The sequence below is a fragment of the Bos mutus genome, chromosome 7, assembly GCF_027580195.1.
Source record: "Bos mutus isolate GX-2022 chromosome 7, NWIPB_WYAK_1.1, whole genome shotgun sequence".
Lineage (NCBI taxonomy): Eukaryota > Metazoa > Chordata > Mammalia > Artiodactyla > Bovidae > Bos > Bos mutus.
Window position 1 is genome coordinate 38,024,973 of NC_091623.1, and position 21,836 is coordinate 38,046,808.

Genomic DNA, 21,836 nt, shown 5'->3' on the forward strand with positions numbered 1-21,836 from the left:
TGGCCATCCCCACCCCAGGCTCTCAGAGGAAGGAGCCCAGCTCTGGCTCCGCCAGGCCTTTTGTCGTGCTGATTAGAATTGAGCTGAGCCGCAAGATTTACATGTTAAAGGAAACAGAGCCCGGGCCCCAGAAACCGATCCCGCCCGGAAGGAGGAGGAGAGAAAAGGAAAGGCTTCCAGGAGCCAGAGTTGGGAAGCGGAGTTTGGGGGAGTGAGGGGAGAGAGAGAGAGAAAGGAAACAGTTACCATGGCGAGCCGTAAAAGATACTGAGACTTGAGATGAAATTGAAATGCTGAGCTATTGATAAGGGACGAGGTTCTGAGAGAACAGAAATGAAGGCAGGATGAGCAGAGGCGAGAAGACCCCAGGAAGGCTTGCTGAAAGTTATGAGATCCCTTAGTGATTTTCTGAGAGGCGGCAATGAGGATTTAAAATGCGTTCATTAATTCCTGCCTATCTGACTGGTGTTTCTACTGGCTTTGCAACTATTCACACTGGTGAGAGCAGCTGGGTTAAGTTAATTAAACAAGGAGGCCTTTAGACTGGATGGGGCTCTAATGCTTTGGCAGCCAGTAGGCAAACCTAAATCTAAGCCCAAAAATCCCTCCAACTTAGGAATCAGAATGCTAAAGACACAGACCACAAACAGCCAACTCGGCTTTAAACCACGGCCGGTCAGATAATTTCCTTTCTTGGCTTTCTTTGCCTGGGTCTTTCCTGAGCTCCTGTGGGCCTACCGTTTCCGGTTTGGTGCTGCCCTATTGCAGATGGCTTTTTGCTCAACCTCTTAAAATTTTTTGTTATACCTCAGTTTATCTTTTAAGAGCTCCCCTGGTGGCTCAGCTGGTAAAGAATCTGCCCGCAATGCAGGAGACCTGGGTCGATCCCTGGGTTGGGAAGGTCCCCTGGAGAAGGGAAAGGCTGCCCACTCCAGTATCCTGGCCTGGAGAATCCCATGGACTGTGTGGTCCACGGGGTCGCAAAGAGTCGCCCGGCTCTCTCTGGGTTCCTGGTCACATTTCAGGAGCTCCATCCAGGAAGCGGAGGCTGTCCCGAGCCCCTATGCACACACAGCAACCACTGTGGCCGTCTCTAGCACCCTCACCAGCAGACGCTCCAGAGATACGGCTTAAACAGAAAAGGTATGGCAACCGACTGAATAAACCTGGCTGTGCAGCTGGAGGAAGGTATGTACTGCCCCAGGCACGACTGCTCATCTTTTCTGTGCATGAGCCCAAGAGCTAGGACAGGCCTGGTTTACTGGTTTCCTGTTTGTCTGGTTTGGTTGTCTTAATAGTCAGTTGCCCGTGACAATAAATACACCTTCTCAGTTTGAAAACACGGGTCCCTTGACCACAGCCGCCCCCTCCTGCCACAGACTCCCTAGCTGCAGGGTCATCCCCCTGTCTCAGGGTCAGCACGGCGCAGTCCCCGGGGAGGGCGGACAGGGTGGGTTGTCTGGAAACCCGGGACAAACCACAGAGTTCTGGGCAAGTGGCACAACAGAATCAACCAGAATCGTGTTTGGGCCCAGTCCAGGATAATCAAAACTGAATTCCTGGGCCTCTGTAATTTTTTTTAAATTCCTGGGTCATTCGGACACCAGGTTAAGAGCTGGGAATCCCTCTGCCTTTGCTCCTCGCCCAGCTCAAGCCCGAGTCTTCGCTTGCTACGCCCATCCCAGAAGTTGCAGGCGAGCCTGCAGGCCCCGACGGCTGGCTCAGGAGCCCCAGTGTGCCTCTGAGGGGCGGTTCCTGACGATCGAGACCCGATGCCTTGGCTGGCTGGCCCGTCCTGGGTCAGGCTGGCATCTTGGGAAAATTACTAACAGCTCCTCTTTCTCTCTTAAAAGAGCTCCAGGTTTGGATGGTAAATTATATGGTCCCTCCACACATATCAAACAGGGGAAACCCAGCCTCGCCTAGCGTAGTATTTTCCTGGGATTCTTTCCAGCAGCAGTTTTAATATTCCTTCACTCTCTTCCTTCCTCAGACGTCTTTCTTTCCAGCCCTTTCTTCCTTCTTTTTCATCAGATAAGGCTTGCACAGCCCGGACAGCCCACCCTCTCACTCCTTACCCACCCCACACCCCTGGGAGCTTCCGCCTCACCTCCTCTTGGGGAGAGTTCAGGAGGGCGCTGCAGGTAAGAGACGGGATCCCGCTGGTTCCCGTTCCAGCGCCAACAGAGAGGCAAGTAGCCTGAAGCCCTGTGTCAGCCGGACGGGCCTGGCTTTCCCGCGGACCTCGGATCACTCGAAAGAAAGGTCTGTGGAGCACGGTGCCCACCAGGACTTCCTGAAGCTGACGAGGGGCCGTCACCCAAGTGTGGACCCCGGGCTCCTGCAGATAGAAGGAAGAGGAGTGGGGGTTTTCCAGATTCGCCCACACCACGGACTTCCCACAGAGGAAAGCACTGGCCTCTGCGTCTTTCTCATCTAACCTCTCTCCTGGGGAGGCCCTGAACTCAGGGTCCTGATTCCCAGATCTGACACTCTGGCCTCTCTCCTGGGGAGGCCCTGAACTCAGGGTCCTGATTGCCGCATCTGATGCTCTGGCCTCTCTCCTGGGGACACCCTGAACTCAGGGTCCTGATTCCCAGATCTGACACTCTGGCCTCTCTCCTGGGGAGGCCCTGAACTCAGGGTCCTGATTGCCGCATCTGATGCTCTGGCCTCTCTCCTGGGGAGGCCCTGAACTTATTATCCTAATTTTTGTATCTGAGGCTCCTTCTGCTCTGGTACGCAGGTTGCTTTTTCCTCCACCTTTGGCCCCCTGATTCCAGGACATTATAATCCCCTCCACCCCGCTCATCTTTGGCTGGTACTCACCTTGTGGGAGCCCTTCCTGGGTCTGGCTTCTCATTCTGATGCTTCTCCAAAAACCCAGGCCAGGACTAGGCGCTATCTCAGAGATGACACAGAGGCCACGTCAGCGGCAGAGAGCCTGACATGGTCACAAACAACATGGTCGTGTTCACTGCCTTCTCTCCAAAACTGAGATTTCTCCACAGACGCTACAAAGCAGACGGAGCCCCTGAACTGTTTCGGTGTTGAATTGTGATTCTCCTCACGCCCCTCCCCACCATCCAGTCCCATCCCAGGCTCTCTGCTCTCCTCATCACATTCCCTGTGTGGACTGTGTTAGCCGCTCAGTTGTGTTCGACTCTTTGCGACCCCATGGACTGTAGCCCACCAGGCTCCTCTGTCCATGGGATTCTCCAGGCAAGAGTACTGGAGTGGGTCGCCATTGCCTTCTCCAGAGGATCTTCCTGACCCAGGGATCGAACTCTGGTCTCCTGCCTTGCAGGCAGATTCTTTGCCGTCTGAGCTACAGGGAAGTCTCATCATCTTCCCTACCACCCTCCTACGATGTCTCAACTCTCCATCTCACTTTGCATGTGAGTTGCTAAATGAGTCGATGAATCAGCTTTTGGTTCATAAGCCAACTACCAACACTGACAGTTACAGAACTGAGTTGTCCCATAAGGGCGGGTGGCAGATTCAGATGACCCCTGGGGGCAGAAGGCAGGCTGCCTGGATGAAGCCGGCTGGGTGGGAACCAGAGCATCTGGCGGGTGCCTGCCCTGGACAAAGGGTCTAACTGCTGTTCTTTGTCGGTGCAGTGCTGCCAGGAAGGGATGCCGCCTCCAAATGCTAGACCTTTCCAGCTTTCCAGAAAAAGAGACACCTGGATTCTTATGAAAAATCTATTATTTTGAGGGGGGATAAATATTAATGCCTGATTTTAAAACATTTAAATTTCATCCTTAAAACTCGGTGTGAGTAAGATCTGGTTTTCTGGCTGCCAGTTGGCAATGGCTTTTCTAGTGTATTCTCAGACAAATTTTTACATAATTTTAAACACGATTTCCAGATTGAAAAATCCTCTGAGACAACCCAGGGTCAAGGGGTGTGAAATGCTAAAGGATACCCTGGAAATCTACAGATGCTGCTGTTTATGCTTAAAAGTGTCAGTAGCAACAACAGAAATTCCTAGTAAGTGACAGATAGCCACTTAAGAAAATCTTTTACCGAAAGGAGATTTTAAGCATTCTTTAAGAGGTCCACTGTGCATGCTTTTGTGCCTGAACACTTCATTTTTCATAAACAAAAACCCTCTAATTGTCTTGCATTTTAAAATATCTTTGTCAGTGAAGATTCTGAGGAGGCAGTTAGAGGGAAAAATAAAAACACTCTGAAAGTTAGCAGGGACATCAGTTAATCTCTTATCCCTTATGGAGTTTACATTTTGAGTGACGACTAAGGTTATCTACTTTGCAAATACTGTAGCTTTATTTTTGAGCAAGGTGAGAGGAAAGCATATTATTTTCCTCTATTACTGGACATTATTTTTTCTTTCAAAGAAATCAGGATGCCATGCTTTAACACTTCAACAAATGTAATACGTTGAAATGCAAAGTATTTCAACGTGGGATGGCAAAAATGGTTCAACTGAGTGAAATGCTAGAGGGGGGTTTCTCAACCTAAGTGTATGCAGCTGACGTTTTGAGTCCCATTATCTTTTGATGCGTGTGTGAGTGTGTGTGTGTGCGTAAGTGTGTGTAGGGGGTTGTCCTGTGCACTGTGGTCTGTTTTGCAGCACCCGTGACCTCTACCCGCTAGATGCCAGCAGTACCCGCCCCAGCTCGTAAAAACAAAAAAGTATTTCCAGACACCACCAAATTTGCCCCCGATTAAGAACCATTGCTCAAGAGGAAATGTACATCACAACTTGGATTCTGATTCTATGAAAATCTTAAAATGGCATTTCACACAAAGGGGAAAAGCATCACCACTGATTTCATCTAAGTCCTCCGGGCACTTCAGTGGGGCTTGGGGAGAGAGGTCTTTGAGGCAAGAGCAGTGAATGCGCACTGACAAGGAAGTTGCTGGGGGCGGGGGCAAGAGGGGTCAACCCTGGATGTGAAATCCACTCTTCTTGACAACGATGCCGCGACAAGCAGGAACCAACAGAGACCTGTCAGGCCAGGCAGCAACATCTGGTAGATCCCAGACTACTTGTGGGGACCTCCAGCCTTCATCTGGCCAAGTGTGAGGCGAATTTTCAACATCTTGAAGAACGGGATGATACCAACCAGTTAGACATTTAATAGGAAATCCTTTCTTTCTTTTTTTTTTCCCCCCCATTTTGGAGAGAAAACATTTTTCCAGAAAAACATGAAAGGTTATAATAGTGGTTTGAAATCAGTAAATCTCGATTTTTTTTTCTTTGTGGTTATGGAAGAAATCATCAATTCCATTTCTCAATAGAACCTCATAAACACAACAGGCCAAATGCCAGAACAGAAATTAAATGGCTCTGTGAGCCTCAAGGGAAGACATACTTTAACCATGAAGTATTCACACCAAACCATGAGCGCAGTACATGAAAGAGAATGAGCTAGAGAATGTGCGGTTTGCATTTGCTGTTTTTGACAGCACTGTTTATCAAAATAACTAACAATTTTCAAAGACAAGACTACTTAATTTTTACTCTATTGCTTTTCTGTCTGGGAGGAACTGTAAAGAATAAGTTCACTACGTTTTTGGTTGAGTTTTAGTTCATATAATTTGTTTCATGTTAGATGTTTCAAAACGGCACCCCCTAGTCTTTTCATGGTTTGTTACCTTAAAATAGGGATGGTAATGTACTGGTGGGTACGTATCACTCTGCATCTGTCAAAAGCTGTGGAAGGTACAGCACACAGAATGAGCACCAACGTAAAGGATGGTTTAGTTAACAATAGTGTATCAATATTGAGTCATCGGTTGTATCGTATACTCCACACTAACGCAAGATGTTAATAATAGGATGGAGTGGAGGGGTGTGGGCAGAGGGGGCGTGAGGGAACTCTGTATTTTCTGCGAACTGTCCTTGTAAACTTTAAACTGCTATAAAGACAAGGTTTACTAAATTTGAAAATCTGTTTTGTAAATTTTATAATAAAAGCCCCGAGACAGTTAAAATTCTGTAAATGTCTTTTAAATAGGACTTTTGAGTATCGTTCTGCTACTTGCTTATTTACTGCTGGAAGATAATTGCTCAGGATGAAGTAGGGGAGAGAAAGGACTTCCTGCCTTGTTTGAGCGTGGCCAATGACCACTCTCATCCAAACTCCTGGCAAGTACTGTCTAAGTGCTGTGAACGGTGGACCTCAAATTGCATTATATTTATGCATTCTCTTCTTGTCAGCGATTTCACATGCCTTTACGTTTTTCCTTCATGAAATAACTTTTGAAGTAAAATTCACTCACAATGTTTATAATACATTCTCCGTGACAGGCCAAATTTATTTCTGGTTAACGACATATAGTACTCACTAGAAAAGCAGTTATGATGAATCAAAGAGCTTTTTGTTGGACTTTATCTATGCAACAGCAAACAAGCTGTTGTGTTGAAATATAGTAAATTTGTTTTCTCAGTGGCATTCTATTCACCCTGTCATAAAGACTATTGGTCCCAGTTCTAATCTCTGCAACAGTGGGACGTTTTTCAACACAGAAGCTTCTTGGATGGTTGTCAGAGATTCTCCAGGCTAATTAGATGTCATCTGTCATGGGAAGACTCAGAGCAGAACTTCATACTAGAGGCTCTGAGGGGAAAGAGCAATCTAAAGAAAGTCTTAAATGGTCCTTTATTCAGAGGATACACATGTGGTTGAAAGGACAGAACCTACTTTTATGACCACATTAAAAATACTCAGCGCAGCCAAGAGTAAGTGCAATTGGATGTAAGAGAAAGCTAGTGCTGGAAAATACTCCCGAGAGTCCCCTGGACAGCAGGGAGATCCAACCAGTCCATCCTAAAGGAAATCAGTCTTGAATATTCATTGGAAGGACTGATGCTGAAGCGCCAGTACTCTGGCCACCTGATTCGAAGAGCCAGCTCACTGGAAAAGACCCTGATGCTGGGAAAGATTGAGGGCAGGAGGAGAAGGGGACAACAGAGGATGAGATGGTTGGATGGCATCGTTGACTCAGTGGACATGAGTTGACTTTGAGCAAACTCCGGGCAATAGTGAAGGACGGGGAAGCCTGGACTGCTGCAGTCCGCAGGGTTAGAAAGAGTCAGACGTGACTTAACTACTGAACGACAGCTGTGCTGAAAAGCAGCAAATACTTAGAGTTGGGGGGAACAGAACGAAGTGCAAAACTCGTGGGCTTTGGAGTCCTAGAGACTTGGGTTCTACTCCAGACTGTAGAATCCCAGACAGGTTGCTTCATGTCTCTGGGTTTCCAATTTTGCATCTGTGGAGTGAAGAAAGGAGAGGTCACGTCGTTCAAGAGCTAGATTCATGGTAAGAGTGCAGTAAGTGATGGTTTCATCACTGCCGTTAAGAGTGGTAATAGCAACAGCATAGTAGTAGGGCTTCCCTGCTGACTCAGTGGTAAAGAATCCACTTGCAATGCATGAGACCCGGGTTTGACCCCTGGGTCAGGAAGATCTCCTGGAGAAGGGAATGGCAACCCACTCCAGTGTTCTTGCCTGGAGAATCCCACAGGCAGAGCAGCCTGGTGGGCTACAGTCCATGGGGTCACAGAGTCAGGCACGACTGACTGACTAACACTTTCACTTAGTAGTAGCTGTAGTTATACAGTCTGAAAAAGAGACTTGTTTCCAAGAAGGTGAGATACCTCAGTGAAAAGTAGGGAGACTGGGTTTCAAGGTGAAAGCTGGTGTTTCCAAAGTAGTGGGAAAGAACGAGGCACATTTTGACTAAGATAGGGAAGTTCCCTTGGGAGATTTACATGAAGTAAAATTAATGCAGTGTAATATCAGTTAGGGAATACTATCTGAAGGTTTGTGGGAGGAGAGCAGATGACAGAAAGACAGTGGGTTCAGGAGTCAGTGAACCTGGGCTCTAAATTACGTTTTTACCTTTAGAGTCCCAATTCCTCTGCTAGCTAACTGAGTGACTCTGGGCAGGACAAGGCCTCTTTGGGACTTAAGTTGTTCACCTGTGAAATGGATCCATGGGTTCAGAGGGTCACTCAAGACGGTGGCAAATAAGAGTCTAAGTCCTTTGGCATACAAGAGGCATGATTAAAGCAGGAAAACAGTTGCTCTACAAGCTCTTTCTAGAATTTACTGGAGAGGAAAATAGAGGAGGATCAAGTCAGAGAAAGAGTTATGTTTACAAAATACTGTCACAGCAGGACAACGGGAAGGGAATTACATCAGTTAACCTGGTGCAGGAATGGATATTAAGAGCCCATGAGTTGGGACAATAACATGAAAATTACTGAAAGTGAGGGAAAGTAATTATTTGTAGAAGAAAGGGAACATGATAAGCTAATTTTTCAAAGAAGTTAAGTGTCAAGACATGGCAGGAGATCTTTAATATTGACTAATGAGCAATAAATTAGATTTAGTGATTTGATATAAGTAGAATGGATTATATCACACATTTTAATTACCACTTCATCATATTAAAGATTTCCAAAAACTGACTATAAAATTCATATAAGAGCATAAAGTTCCAAGGATAACCAAGACAAATTTGAAGAAGGAAATATGAAGGAAAGACTTGCCTCATTAGATATCATGAATTACTACAGTGTACACTGTATCGAGTAAAACAATGTGGTGTTAGGGGAAGGTCAACATAGCAGCGAACGGAAAAGAAGCCAGACCTATCACTTAATGGAAATACCTACTCCTACATAAGACCTCAGTGTAAGCAGAGGTGACCTTAGAAACCAGGAGGCATTGTAAGTGGCTTCACTGCCCATGGAAAACTATATAATTAGAACCCGACCTTACATCATACTTCAAAAAAAAATCCAAATGAATTAAAGACACAAATGTGAACACACAACTAACTATACCTTTTTATGATGCAGAGAGGGAAGAAATTCTTAAACCAAGCTCAGCAAGTCAAAGTTGTAAAGAAAAAGGTTGATGAATCTGACCGCCTTATTACAATGAGAATATAAATTACTGGTGAGAATACAGACTTGACGAGCAATCTGGTGGTGTTCATAAAGATGCACGTTTTCCAGACTCAGAAACTCCAATTGCTGTGATAGACTTGAAAGAAACGTGAACATTTATACAAAAGGAGACAGTCTGCATAGCCTATACAAGTGAAATATTGGAAGCCACATAAATGCACATCAATAGAAAAATGAATAAGTAAATAGCTATGGCATGTCCCATACCGATTACATTTATTTAAACCTTGATCTACATGGACTGATACAGAAAGAACCCAAAACAAAATAGTGAGTGAAAGAAGCAAGACTGACACGTGATATCAATTATGAACATTTTAAGAACTTACAAAAATAAGTAAGTAAAAATTGGTAAAATATACATTTAGTAAAAACACAGACAATGGATGGGCAGGGTATATGCCTGCTTTGGGGTAGAAGCTATCTCAGAGAGCAACAGAGGGAAGTAACACCGGAAAGTGGTTTAAACCTTCTTTGAGTGTATGTACCTACGTTTATTTTTGAACAATAAAGAAAACCTGTTAGTATCTTAAAATTCTGAGTGCTGGTGGTGAATGCTTACTGTCTTACTCTTTATACTTGTCTGTTTGCTTGAACTATCCCCAAATAAAGCAGAGTGGGGCAATTTTTATCACTCATAATTTAAGCATTATCTATGTATTTGAATTTTAAGGCATTGTAATTACTGTTTTCTAAGTGTTTGGAAATTTTACTTCAAGCTTTCAAAATGATTTTTTTGTTTGTTTTACTTCTCCACTTCCCAAATTATCGAATAAAAATTACATGGGGGAAAAAAAAACCTGCCATAAAACACTGATAGTTACATCAGCAAAGCATTCTTAACTTTTAACAAGATTTATTTTATGGCTCCACTTCAATTTTGATCAATTAAATGATCAGGGGCACTACCAATTAAAAGGATTAGTGGGTTAATAAAATTCAATTCACTAAAAGTTACTTTCCAGTGTGTTTCCAGCGTAGAAGGGCTGCGTAAAATGAGGTACACCTGTAAATTCCAAAGTGTAACTTGGTCTCTTGGGACCATGGACCCCTTTGATCTTGTCACAAATTGGCTCCTGGAAACCAGAAGGCCTCCTGGACTCGAGTCTCCAGGGATCTCACCCCTGCAGCATCTCAAAACAAATAAAATGACTGAGACAGATGCTGGACCCAGACAGAAAGGCAACCATTTCACAAAATTAACCCCCAGATGATGTGAACAGACAATTCTCCACATGTAATTATGGCTTTTGTTATTTTTCTCCCATGAAAGCTTTCTATTGCTTTGGCTTAAATGCAACAGATAGAGGTATTCAGCCTTGGCTGGCCATATTTCTGATCCATATTTCAATAGATTATCCTGAATTGGCCTCCTGGAAGCATTTATGCTGACCAGTTTTGAAAACCTCTTTGTCAGCCCCTCACCCTTACCTGCTAACGCCCAGCTCTAATGGATGAAAGCAGGGGGTGATGATAATCACTGTCTGCCCTGCCCTGAGTGCATTGCCTGCGTCTGCAAAATAGTCTGTCTGGAGGGGAGGAAAAAAAGGAAATAAGGAGTGTAATTCAATGAATACTTAGGAACCGAGCTTGAGGGTTTCTTTTTCTGTTTAAAGGAGTAGTGATATCAGAAGCAGGATTATGAAAAAGAAAGAGTTAGTAAAAATAGGATCTTTGTGAATTAGAATAGCAAGACCATTTCAAATTGAATTACACAGGATCATGGCAATTAGAATTGGAAAAGTTCTCTCAGTCTTTCTCTGTCAAAGCATGATTACTCCCCACGGGATATTCTCCCGAGCTTAGTCCAGTCCAATTTTAAATGATTCAAGTGATGGGGCCTCCTTCGCTTCTCTTGGGATATCCCTTCACAGTCTGAAACAGCTAACAGCTAGGGAAGCCCCTGCGTATACATATGTCCTTTTTCCATGATTCTGTTCTGTGCGTCCCCAATCCACCTTAAAACTGTCTGAATTTAATTTTAAATGGGTACAACCTACATTTAAATGATTAAACCCAGCTGAGTCTGGGTCTTTTTGGATAGGCTGACTCTCTCTCTCTCTTTCACACATACACACAAGTATACACACACACACACACACACACACACACACACACACACGAGCTCATGACACAGTCACAGTGTATTTATGGGAAACAATTAATAAAGATCCTTACATTTTATGTCATTCACTGATAAAACAATGTGAAAACTCAATAACCTACTGCTTTTCAACTGACAGAGGAGCAACAAACTATAAACCTAAGTGCTCCTTCACTTTGTGAAAATTATATTTATTGTACATGAGTAAAATAATACGATCTTCTAATATAGTGCTCACTATAGCTTATTCAGTATAAAGGATACAGATATGCAATATGGTGCTAATGCCATAAGTAAATTTATAGAAATCATTTTATTCAAACATTTTTTTTCATCCATTCAAACAATAGGGGATTCATACTTTCTATGTAGATGGGCTCATTCCAACACTAAATTTGGTTTGAGATTTGAGTAAGTTGTAGGGCCTAGGGGAACAGCTTGGGGTGTTCAAGGTTAATGGAGGTTGCTTAAGGGTATTTAAATTTGATCAAGGATTTTATATAGCTTTCCATGTCCTTTCCAAAGAGCTGCCCTAAAGTATTTTTCACACCTGTCAATCAACCAACCAATATCCAATCAGGTAGGAAAATGAGTACCCTGGGAAAACGAGAAAAAAATAACTTGCGCTTTCTTTAAAGAGACGGAATCTACTGTTTCTGTGGGCACAGTTTTTGATGCCATCAGTTCATGAAATTTTGAGCTGAAAAGAGTCTTAGAGCTAGGAATCTTTGAGCTAGAATCAGCTAGCTCAGTGATTATACAGTCATGGTCTAGAAAAATTGTAAAGAGAGTCTGTGCAGCAAATTAAACTTTTGAATGTCAGTTGGGTGAGTTTTAACTATGTGGATTGAACATGCTTTTACATCAAGCACCTCCATAAATCTTGTGAAAATTACAAGAAAGAAGTTTAAAAGAACAGAGAATGTAAGAAAAGAGAGTAGCCAAGGAGACATTCCTTGGCTATGCAGATTGCTTTTGAAGATGAGAGCAAATACGGCAGTAACTGAGTGATTTGAATGGAGGAAGCTAACAATAGCTAATGATTTTTGAGCATTTATTATGTGTTAAGTATCAACATAAAAGTTCCGCATAGTTTAATTCAGGAAGCTCTCACAACAATGCTATAAAGTTGAGTAGTATTGCTATCTCCATGTAACAGGTGATGCTTCTGATGTGATAGGTTAGTTAGGGAGCTGTTAAGTGACAGAAACTTGTAAGTTAACCCGGAGAATCTCACTCCCGCAGCTGCGAGAGGGGAATACCAGGGACGAGCAGGGCAAACTGCCCCACACGACCCCCTCAGAAGCTCGGTGGGAGAGGGAGTGAGCAGGAGGCCTGAATGATACGTGACAGACCATCGAGAACGTCCTTAGGCCACAGTCTCCCCTCTGTCACATCAGATGAAAGGAGATGCTAAACATCCAAGTGGATCAGAAGATTGGAGGAGGCTTTGTGGTGGAAAGTGAGTGTCCTTGAAAAAATACTCACAACACCTGGCCTTATGGGTTCCCACAAAAAAGCCAGAGAGCCAACAAACCCCCACACAGTGATGCCTGTTTATCAGTTACCCACGTAAGCAAAGTGCTTAAAATCAGGTTTTACTGCCTCTTTCTTGATATCTGTTTCTACTGACTGCTTTATCTCTTACCAATAGGTTGCGTTTCCCTTGCTTTCTCTGTGTCTCATTTTTCACTGAATGCCAGTGTGTGCAGAAGACCAATGGAGACTTGAAAATTTCATCTGAATATCCATATTTTAAAAAAGAACCTTGACTTCTACCTTACCCCATACACAAAATTATAAATATGGATCATAGACCCAAATATAAAACGATAAAGCTTTTAGAAGAAATCACAGGAAAATATCCTCAGGACCTTAAAGTAGCAGAGCTTTCTCAAGGGGCACAAAACGCTCTGTCATAAAAGGGCAAACGGATACACTGGATTTCATCAAAATTAAGGAACTTGGTTCACAAAATGCAACATTAAGAAACTGAAAGATAAAGATACAAACAGAAAATGCAATATAAATCTATACTACAGATAAATGACAAAATACTTATGAGAATATGAAAAGCATTCCTTGAAATAAACAAGAGACAAGACAACCCAACTTGTAAAAATTAACTGAAATACTTGAAAATAAGCAACGCAAAAGAGTGTATCCACATGTCCAATCATGTCTGACTCTTTGTGACCCCACAGACTGTAGCCCACCAGGCTCTACTGTCCATGAAATTCTTTAGGCAAGAATACTGGAGTGGGTAGTGGGTTGCCATTCCCTTCTCCAGGGGACGTTCCTGATCCAGGGATCGAACCCAGGTCTCCTGCATTGCAGGCAGATTCTTTACTGTCTGAGCCACCAGCGAAGCCCCAAATGTCCAATAAGCATAGGAGAAAAAAAAGTCAACATCACTAGACATCAAGGATACATAATTTAAAATGACAATGGGATATCACTGGTAAACTTCCAGAATGGCTAAAATTAAGAAGAGTGACTATATTAAATTTGGGTGAGACTTATGAGCAATTTAAACTCATATATTGCTAGTTGATGTGAGTAGAAATTGATGTAACCACTTGGGAGAACTGCTTGGCAGTATCTGCTAAGTCTAAATACATAACTATTGTACAAGTCAGCAATTCTAGTCCTAGATGTATACTCAAGAGAAATGAGTTTATATGTATACCAAAACATATGTAAAAAATATTAACAATAACTTTATATATAATAGCTTCAAGTTGGAAATAATCAGGATATCCATCAGTGGGAAAATGGATAAAGAAAGTGTAGTATATTTACATGGTGGAATAGCAAACATTCTTTTTTTTTAAGTTTTAAAAAAGAATAAACTACTACTGTGTACAACAACATGGATAAATCTGCCAGGCAGTATTTTAGTGAAAGGCAGGTGTAAAAACATATATACTACGTAATTCAATTTACATGAGGTTTAAGTACAGGCCACACATACATTTATGGCATTGAAGTTACAATAGTGATCACCTCTCTGGGGGTCTTATTTGCAATGCTATGTTATCTTGGCCATCTGTTGGTTACTTGAGTTCTTACATGTGTAAAAATTCATCACGTATATTTACTATCAGTGCACATTACTGAATATACACTATTCTCAAGGAACACTTTTAAAAGGCTAAAAACAAGGTCAGCTAGGATCACAACATATGTGAAGAAACCTTTAAAATAGAACCTTGGGCTTCCCTTGTGGCTCAGTTGGTCAAGAATCTGCCTGCAATATAGGAGACCTGGGTTTGATCCCTGGGTTGGGAAGATCCCCTGGAGAAGGGAATCTCCACTCCAGTATTCTGGCCTGGAGAATTCCATGGACTGTATAGTCCGTGGGGTCCCAAAGAGTGGGACATGACTGAGAGATTAAAAAAAAAAAAATGAAACAAAGCTATCATTTTTTCCAGAAAGTCAATGGGATTTACATACATTCATGAAATAGAAAGCAGAGGAGTTAAAACCATAAAACAAAAAACAGAAAAAAAGATATAGGTTTCTTTGGTCGGGGGGGGGGGGGGGTGGGGTGGGGAGGGGATAAAATGTAAAAATTCCATAGAAAATAAAGTGGAAGAAATTATCTAGAAAGCAGAATAAAATGTTGGGAGATAGTCAATAGAAGTTACCAGGTTTTTAAACAATTTAGTTACTCCAGACAAAAATGCTCATCTCAGGACGTGGCCTTCATGATTTCAGTCTGACCTTGGGACATCCTGGAAATATTTTCCTGCAACAAGCTGCACGGTGACTTCAACAGAGTATGTTTGATTTTTTGTGAAATTATATTAACTCGGCATGCTCACAACTATTTCCTCAGCTGTGATTGGCAAATACAACATTTCGAAGACAATTGACGAAGCAGATTCATTAATCTTTATTTCAGTTTGTTCGGGAGAGGAAACATTTCAAAACAATAGGTCTATATGAGAGGGGGAAAATAACAAATATTGTCCCAACAGCAACAAAATAATAAGAGAGGTGGGAATAGTTGAACACTGACCTTTTGCTATATTCCAGTTATCAGTCAACCCTGTGTATTTATCCATGTGAGAGCAGTGTATGTTATCATTTGAAAATCATTTCTGCTTTTCTCTTCTCTTAAATAATGTACATTCTAGAAAATTTGGATAATACAGTGAAAACACAGAAAAATCAACGAGGATCCTTCTGCATACAGATAATCCCTATTGATTGAGACTTAGTTTAAAATCCTTGTTGTCTTTCTTCTCTCTTACTATACATACATATATATATATATATAAATATATTGATTTATCTCAATATATATATCTATATTGATATATCTTTATATATAAAGATAAAACTTTATCATACAAACAAGATAAAAATCAAGCTTTATCATCCAAACAAGACTGGACTATTTGTAAATATATAATAATATATAATATGAAATTATAATACATTTTTGGCGCCAAAATCAAGGGGGATAAAATCAAGCTTTATCGTGCAAGCAAGACTGAACTATGTGTAAAGGAAATAATACATTTTGGCGCCGCGGCAGCACACTGAGCGCCATAGCTCCAGCGGAGGGGCAAGCAAGGGCCTGCGGGCACCTGGCAGCTCCGTACCTCGCAGAGCAACAATAAACACGCGCTAAGAAGCCCGGGGGCAAAATGCCATCATATGCATTCTTTGTGCAAACTGGCCGGGAGGAGCACAAGAGAAGCATCCAGAGGCTTCAGTCAGCGTCCCGGAGTCTTCTGAGAAGTGCTCAGGAGGCGGAAGACAGCGTCTGCTAAAGAGAAGGGAAAATTCGAAGACGTGGCAAAGGCAGCCCAGGCCGGTTACAAGAGAAAAGAAAATGTATACCCTGCTAAAAGGGGAACGGAGAAGAAGTTCAGGATCCCGGTGCACCCAAGAGGCCTCCTTCAGCCTTTTTTTTTTTTGTTCTGAGCATCATCCAAAAAGCAAAGGAGAACATCTTTGCAACGCCATTGGTGGCGTTGCAAAGAAACGGGGAAAAATGTGGAATAACACTGCTGCAGATGGAAGGGCTGATGCTGAAGCTGAAGCTCCAACACCTTGGCCACCTGATGCCAAGAGCGGACTCGTTGGAAAAGACCCTGATGCTGGGAAAGACTGAAGGCAGGAGGAGAAGGGGATGACAGAGGATGAGATGGCTGGATGGCATCACTGACTCGATGGACGTGAGTCTGAGTGAACTCCGGGAGTTGGTGATGGACAGGGAGGCCTGGCGTGCTGCAGTTCATGGGGTCGCAGGGAGTCAGACACGACTGAGTGACTGAACTGATGCTGATACTGACAGATGACAAGCAGCCTTATGAGAAAAAGGCTGCAAACCTGAAGGAAAAGTCGAAAAGGACATTGCTGCCTACGGAGCTAAAGGGAAACCGGACACAGCAAAAAAAAAAAAAAGGAGGGGCGGGAGGAGGGGAGTGGAGGAGAGTCCTCAGGGCTGAAAAAAGTTGGGGAGAGGAGGAAGAGGAGGACCAGGGGGAGGACCAGGGGGAGGAAGAAGACGAAGAGGAAGAAGATGGTGAATAAGTTGGTGCTCGTGCAATTGCTTTTTTTCATTGTCTATAAAACATTTAACCCCCCATAATCAACTCACTCCTTTTAAAGGAAAAAACTGAAATGTAAGGCTGTGCTAAGATTTGTTTTTAAACTGTACAGTGTCTTTTTTTGTATAGTTAACACACTACCAAGTGTGTCTTGAGATAGCCCTGTCCTTGCCGTATTTTCCATAGCACCTTGCCTGGCGCAGTGTACATGGAGCTTTAGAGCTCGTTCTTGGTGGTGTGCAGTACGAATTAGTTACATATGGGGACGGTAGTTTTTTCATCTTCAGTTGTCTCTGATGAAGCTTATATGAATAATTTTTCTTCTGTTAATTGAATACCATTCTGTAATTGAAAAAAAGAAAAAAGTTGCAGCTGTTTTGCTGACATTCTGAATGCTTATAATTAAATACTATTTTTATTAAAAAATAATACTGTGGACATTTTCCTAAGTATACAATCACCTTTAATTAATAATATTTCACAATATGATGGTCCATGATTTATGTACCATTATCGTGTTGTCATTTAGTTTGTTTCAGTTTTAAAATATTACAAGTGATACAAATCATAACAATGATATAAAATATTTGTACATGTTAAAGGAATCTAATTCTTATTGCCAAAATGCCTTGAGAAATGTTACCTAAATTTACACTTATACCAGACACAGCAGAAAGTGCCAGGTTCACTGAGCTTGAGCCAAATCCAGAAATTTTCATTTTTATAAAATCCTCAACATTAAAATAGAAAAAAAAAGGTAACATTGCTTTTTAAATCTGAATGTCTATGTTTCTAATATTATTGAACATCTCTTCATATGATTGCTGGCATTCTAATTTCCTTTTTTTCCCCAAGTTTTGATTGATTTGATTTTTCTTCTTTTTTCTTATTAAAGTGTAAGAGCCATCATGCTGTTGCTGCTGCTTAGTCACTAAGTTGTGTCCGACTCTTTGTGACCCCGAAGACTGTAGCCCGCCAGGCTCCTCAGTTCTTGGGATTCCCCAGGCAAGAAACCTGGAATGGGTCACCATTTCCTTCTCCAGGGGATCTTCCCAACCCAGGGTTCCAACCTGTGTCTCCTGCTTGGCAGGTGCATTCTTTGCCACTGAGGCACCTGGAAAGCTCTAAGAGCTTTAATAAGTCAAGGCTAAGACCAATAATTTTCAAATGCTTTTTTTCTCTTTTGCTGTTGTTTTTGTTTGGCAAATTATGCACATCTGTATGAAGGAACATGTGTGATGGGACGGTAAGTAGAAGAACAAGGGTCAGAGGAGTCAACAGTTCATGCTGCCTTAAGCGTGGACATCGTCAAAGACGGCAGCAGTAAGTCCAGAAGGAAAAGAAGGTCAGAAGCAAGCAGTTGTCATGGATAAGATGTACTTTCAGGAGTTTTCCATGTTATTTTTACTACATTAGTGGAGGATTAGTGGGATAAAGGTTCTCTCAAAATCTTCTGGAAGCCAAATCTTTAGATGATGATAGAAATCTTTCTTTTGCAGAATGAGCAAGTCTTTTGGCTAGACGTAGGCAAAAGCTTTTGCTCAGTATGGTGTAATAACTCCAGTAGGCCCACAGCAGCCAAACTAAGTCTGTCTCAAAGTATCTTATTACAATAAAATCAAATTTAACCTCCTCAACCCAAGACACAAATCACTCACTTTTCTTTCAAACAATTTGTTAATATATTATCATAAATGCTACCTGTCACAAGACTGATAGTTGTCAGTAGCTCAAAAATATGAATAAAATTGAAAATGAATCTGAATGTGGGAACTATAACAGCATTTCATAGAGAGGTGATGATAATAAGAGGTTGTGGCAGACACGAAAAATTCTCAGGAATAGGGAAATCAAGAAAACGTCCTTCAAATTGAATAAGCTCCCAAATCAGTCTCACCAGACTTATATTCCCACCAAACCTAGCAGTCAATAAAACACTTATTGGCCCCTGGTAGTCTGTAGCAATGGAAAACTGGGTTTACCTTGTGAATTTTTATATTGCAAAGTTTGTATCAAGTTGCAGAGTGTAATTTCAAAATGACACAATCTGAGTTTATATTTCTTTCCAAATGATACTTGAGACTTTTGTTACCATTTCTCCAACAATATAAAAAATAGTCTCACCTGAATTTTAAGGTGCAATTTTAACCCCTAACTAAGATCAATAAACACAATGTCTTTTAAAAGATCCAAGTCAATGTATTTCAGATAAAAGAAGTTTCATTATATCTCTTTCACATTTTCTGGTTTGAAAAACAGTATTGCATGCAACTGTTCTGAAGGATCTCAAGGGTGTTAGGCTGAGTATAAAAAAAGTCAGTCGCAAAAGTTATACACTTTATGATTCTATTTATGCAGCATCCTTGAACTGACAAACCATGGGCTTGGAGAAGAGATTAGGGGTTGTTGAGGGATGGGGGGCGGTGGGTGTGGCTAACAAAGGGACAGCAGAAGGGAGTTTCTTTGCACCATATCTTGATTGTGGCAGAAGTTACAGAAATCCATACATGGGACAAAACTGCAAGAACTATACACACTCACAGAGCAATAAGTACACGTAAAACCCGGTGAGACCGAACACAATCTGCAGCTGCTGAGCTAACACACTCAGGTCAGTGTCTTGGTGCTGCTGTTGGGCCACAGCTGTGTCACATGTCACCTTTGGGGGAGACTGGATGAAGGGCTCACAGAACTCTGTGCATGGAGTTTGCAACTGTCAGTGAGTTTAACTGTTTAAAAAGTGTTTTCAAAACCATGTTTTCCGCTCATCCTCGTGCTTAACCTTATATAGACGATTGTCAGAGAGGAAGCGAATTAGAACTCTTAGCAGCCAAACTACATATCACAAAAATCCATGCACTAACAGTAATTCATTCTACTCATTGGCGAGTACCTCAGGTTCTCATTCAGTGCCTAATTGCTCTTGCTTTAAACACATTTCTGAGACAGTCGGTAGTTTGTCTTTCACAACTAGAGCAGATACAATCAGTCAGCAGTCATCTATTCATTAATTTATGTTTATTCATTATTTTGCTGATTATGCCATGTAATGTGATAAGCATGATGTCCTGATGAATGACAATTTTTGCCCCCAAGAAACTTATGACTTAGATTGGTGATTTCTACACAGAGGGGTAGAGATAAATGAAGAAATATGTATCAGAAAGTTACAAGCTTTCAAAATACATACTACCCCATCCCCCAAACTCTTAAACATCCCTTAGGAAGACATCCTTCCGCCTCCTAGAATAGAGGGATGATGACAAAGGGGAAGCGGGGAGAAGTGAAAATAGATGGGACCAGATCAGGAAATACCTTATAAGTGGGAGCTTTGGAAGGTATCCATATTGCAAGGGGGCACTATTGAAGGGTTTAGGCAAGGGGTGAGGCAAATAATCAAATTTATAGTATTTTTCAAGATTTCACAAACTTCAGTATGCAAGTCTGGAGGGTTGATGACTAAAGAGATGTTGCAATAATTTTTATATGACTACTTAATGGCTGTGGGGATGAAGATAAGCAGACACATTTTTTAACTCATTAGGAGCAATATTTGACAGGACTTGGTGAGCAGCTATTCCTCATATCCATAGAGATGGAAGTAGCCAAAGATGACCTATAAAGAAAGCTGACTGCCTAAGAATTGATGCTTTTGAACTGTGATGTTGGAGAAGATTCTTGAGGGTCCCTTGGACTGCAAGGAGATCCAACCAGTCCATCCTAAAGGAGATCAGTCCTGAATATTCATTGGAAGGACTGATGCTGAGGCTGAAACTCCAATACTTTGGCCACCTGATGCAAAGAACTGACTCCTTAGAAAAGACCCTGATGCTGGGAAAGATTAAAGGTGGGAGGAGAAGGGGATGACAGAGGGTGAGATGGTTGGATGGCATCACCAACTCAATGAACATGAGTTTGGGTAAACTCCAGGACTTGGTGATGGACAGGGAAGCCTGGCGTGCTGTAGTCCATGGGGTCGCAAAGAGTAGGACACGACTGAGCAACTGAACTGAACTGAACTGAAAGATGACCCATTGCAGGGTGGAGAGGTTAATGACTGGAAGAGACATAGGAGGACTTCTAGGCTTCTGGTAATGTTTTGTTTCCTGACTTGGGGGCTAGTTAAATTGATATATTTGAGCTTCCCAGGTGGCACAGTGGTAAAAGACCCGCATGCCAATGCAGGAGATGTAAGAGGTGCAAGTTCTATCCCTGGGTCAGAAAGATCTCTTGGAGCAGGAAACAGCAACCTGCTCCAGAATTCTTGTCTGAAAAATTCCATGTATAGGAGCCTTGTAGGCTACAGTCCATGGGGTCACAAAAAGACAGACATGACCAAGCAACTGAGCATACAGATACACAAAATTGATATATTTACTCTGTGAAAATTCATTCAGCTTGTGCAGTTATGATCTGTGCATTTTGTTTCTGTGTGTGATAAACTATGATCAAGATTTTTATATAAATTATGACATCTTAGCAAAAATGCACTGAAATGTATATGATTTGCATGTTAATGAAATATATCCAATTGAGCATCACATAGGAAGAAAAAAAGATAAATTTAAAAAATGTCCTTGTTGTAGTATTGTCTTTAAAAGCAAATATATATTTGCAAATGAAAGAAATAATTAGGCTTTGGGGCTGTCAACTGTCACATTCAACAGGCTGAAAAAAATTGGCAGCTTTTAAAGTACGTATTTCGTATTAGACCTACAAAGACTGACAAAAGTTTTCTTACTGACCTTTGCTAAAGATGAACATGGCTTCCTTTAACATCATCTAGAGACAATTCTAGAGAAGGCAATGGCAACCCACTCCAGTACTCTTGCCTGGAGAATCCCATGGACAGAGGAGCCTGGTAGGCTGCAGTCCGTGGGGTCACTAAGACTCGGACACGACTGAGCGACTTCACTTTCACTTTTCACTTTCATGCATTGGAGAAGGAAATGGCAACCCACTCCAGTGTTCTTGCCTGGAGAATGCCAGGGACGGCAGAGCCTGGTGGGCTGCCGTCTATGGGGTCGCACAGAGTCAGACACGACTGAAGCGACTTAGCAGCAGAGACAATTCTAGATTTACCTATAAAATTAGGTACAGGGACTTTGTGTTTCTCATTAATGTAAGGAGCTTAGAAGATGCCGTTTGATCCTAACATCAAGTATAAAGGTGAACAAAACTGAAAAATTAAAACTCTTTCTAGATCTGCC

The 21,836-nt window shown here is 42.1% G+C and overlaps 1 pseudogene; it reads left to right on the forward strand.

The window, feature by feature from the left end:
* The first annotated feature begins 247 nt into the window (after positions 1–247).
* LOC102276324 (high mobility group protein B1-like) lies at positions 248–16,609 on the forward strand (annotated as a pseudogene).
* The last annotated feature ends 5,227 nt before the right edge of the window (positions 16,610–21,836 follow it).